This window comes from Penaeus monodon, chromosome 23, assembly GCF_015228065.2.
Source record: "Penaeus monodon isolate SGIC_2016 chromosome 23, NSTDA_Pmon_1, whole genome shotgun sequence".
NCBI classification, from domain to species: Eukaryota; Metazoa; Arthropoda; class Malacostraca; order Decapoda; family Penaeidae; genus Penaeus; species Penaeus monodon.
Genome location: NC_051408.1, coordinates 16,189,654 through 16,190,127, shown reverse-complemented (window position 1 = coordinate 16,190,127; position 474 = coordinate 16,189,654). Strand labels below are relative to the sequence as shown.

The 474-nt window shown below is 38.4% G+C and overlaps 1 protein-coding gene across 1 annotated transcript in view; it reads left to right on the top strand.

Annotated features, from left to right (window-relative positions):
* The window catches only part of LOC119588152 (Down syndrome cell adhesion molecule-like protein Dscam2), a 21,631-nt gene that overhangs the window by 1,534 nt on the left and 19,623 nt on the right, over positions 1-474 (top strand). The window lies entirely within an intron of this gene.

Below are 474 nucleotides of genomic sequence, written 5' to 3'. Positions count from 1 at the left end.
CAGTTTTTATTGCATGATTTTTTTCAACGCATGTTTTGAATGTTTTTTCTTGGTGAATATTTTTTACCCTTTATATTTTCCTTAAATATAATAACATTGATTAAATAAGCACCATGTGATAGACTTGTGTAAAAAGAGAAAGACTTGTAGCTTACCTCCCCCCCCTCAACCCCCTTTAAACATCCACCCTCCTCCCCATCTTTAGGCCTACAGGGTTTCCAACGGCAAAAACTTTTTTTTTTCACACAATTAATTCATCTTTACTCCTTTTTTTCATGTTCCTCTCCACCCCCCATAAACGCAGAAGGGAAACGAAGAGAGTCATAACCTTTGATTGGGTAGACGTACACAGGAAGGGCGGAGTCATTCACGCGATTGTAACTTCATGAATGGAAATCGTTCGAAGCCTACACAGAACCTGCGTCCGAAGGGGTTGAACTGTTATGAATATGGGCTTAGATATTACAAATTTAA